The 2,256-nt window shown below is 63.7% G+C and overlaps 1 pseudogene; it reads left to right on the plus strand.

Moving 5' to 3' along the window:
* Positions 1–32: 32 nt before the first annotated feature.
* On the plus strand, positions 33–2,045 carry LOC123936039 (annotated as a pseudogene).
* Positions 2,046–2,256: the final 211 nt, after the last annotated feature.

A 2,256-nucleotide genomic window follows, 5' to 3' on the forward strand; every position in this document is an offset into this window, starting at 1 on the left:
CTTCCATATTACCTTGCTTCCAACTTCTAAACCAAATACTAAGAGCTTCACATAACGGCAGCTCTGGTAAGATTCACACCAGTTTTCCTTGTGGTGTGACATTTATTTTTAGGCACCAACTCATTTATTTAGATTAAAGTTAATGAAAACAAATGAAATGACAAATGAAAATAACGTGCTGTGGTCCAGCAGTCTGCGAACTGTCGCCGGCTCCCCGCACGGGTTGGTGGTGGGGGGCGTGCCGAGCATCCCCGGGGAGTGGAGGAGCGCTCTTTTTTCTCTCTCCTCTTTCCCCCCACTCCGCACCCCCGGGCACCCTCAAACCAGGCCGCGCTGCTTCCCTTTCCCTCTTGTCTCGTCCCCCGGCAAACTTTCGGTCCCTCCCCCGCCGGTCACCCGTTCTTCGTCGTAGCTCCAGCCGGCCTTGCCGCCCGGAGGGCTCCTCCGGACCTCCGTGCCTGCAACTCCGACCATTACAAGATCCAGAAACATGTCGATGACACTTCTGTCTGCCTTCTACGATATCGACTTCCTGTGCAAGACGGAGAAATCCGTGGCCAATCTCAATCTGAACATGCTGGACAAGAAGCCGGTGGGGACCCCCGTGGCCGCTGCCCCTAGCTCGGGCTTCAGGACCTGCTTTCTCTGCCCACCCCGCGCCTAGGCCCAGCAGCTGCTCGCCCAAGTTCCTGGGCGGGGCTAACCGCAGCAACTATGGCAGCTGGGCGGCGGGCGGCCCCGCCTCCTACAGGATCCTCAAGTTGTCAGGGGGCGGAGGCACGGCCCTGCTTAACAAGGAGAACAAATTTCAGTACCGCTCCTTCAGCAAGGGCAAGCGCAGCCAGCACCTCTTGCACCAGCACCTCTTGCACTAGCAGCAGCAGCAGCAGCAGCACCAGCACCAGCACCAGCACCAGCAGCAGCAGCACCAGCACCAGCACCAGCACCAGCACCAGCACCAGCGCAGCAGCACCAGCAGCAGCAGCAGCACGGGGGTGGCGGCTCCCAGATTAACTCGATGCTCCACAAGACTGAGCTGTGCCGGCCCTTCCAGGAGAGCTGCACGTGCAACTACAGCGAGAAGTGCCAGTTCGCGCACTGCTTCCAGGAGCTACCCAGCCTGACACGGCACTGCAAGTACAAGACCGAGTTGTGCCACACCTTCTACACCATCAGCTTCTGCCTCTACTGGCCGCGCTGCCACTTCATCCACAACGCAGAGGAGCGGCGGCCAGCGCCGTCTGGGGGCGTCTCTGGGGACCTGCGCGCCTTAAGCGTGCGGGACGCGCTGCACCTCGGCTTCTCCCGGAAGCCGCTGCCCAAGCTGCATCACAGCCTCAGCTTCTCAGGCTTTCCGTCGGGCCACTACCAGCCCCCGGGGGGCCTCGAGTCGCCGCTGCTGCTCAACAGCCCACGTCGCGCACCGCTGCCGCCACCCTCTTGCTCCTCAGCCTCCTCCTCCTCCTCTGCCGCTTCGTCCTGCTCCTCTTCGGCTCTGTCCTGCTCATGCGCCTCCGCAGCCTCCACGCCCACAGGCGCTCGGACTTGCTGTGCCTCCGCGGGGGCTGCGGCCCTCGGCGGCGTTGCTGTACCGCACAGGGGGCGCGGAGGACCTGCTGGCGCCCGGCGCTCGGTGCGCAGCCTGCCGGTCCGCCTCGAGCGCTAACAATGCCTTTGCGTTTGGCCCGTAACTGAGCAGCTTCATCACGCCGCTTGGCATCCAGACCCACAACTTCGCCTCCGTGGCCGCTGCCTATTATCGCAGCCAGCCAGCAGCAGCAGCAGCAGGTACCCCCGTGCAGCCCCCGGCGCCGCCCAGCGCGCCCCTCCCTGCCAGTGCCACCGCGCCGCCCTCGCCGCCCTTCAACTTCCAGCTGCCGCGCCGCCTGTCCTATTTGCCCGTCTTCGACGCGTCCCCTAGCACCCCGGACTCGCTGTCGGACCCTGACAGATACTTGAGCGGCTCACTCAGCTCGGGCAGTCTCAGCGGCTCCGAGTCCCCCAGCCTTGACCCTGGCCGCTGCCTGCCCATCTCTGACGATTGAGGCAAGAGGGCGCCAGCGAGGAGGAGGAGGAAGGGGGAAGGTTGTTCTGTCGGTTGTTGGAGGGCGCCCCTGCCACCTGGAGTCCTTGTTAAGGGCAGGGAGGGGCGCTGGACTGGGGGGTGACAGGCCATGAGCAGAGTCTGCGGGCGGCACCGAGCACTTGGACTCGAACTTGTGTGCCGGGAGGGGCCCCACCCCTCCCCTTTCGGTT

Source organism: Meles meles, unplaced genomic scaffold (genome assembly GCF_922984935.1).
Source record: "Meles meles unplaced genomic scaffold, mMelMel3.1 paternal haplotype, whole genome shotgun sequence".
Lineage (NCBI taxonomy): Eukaryota > Metazoa > Chordata > Mammalia > Carnivora > Mustelidae > Meles > Meles meles.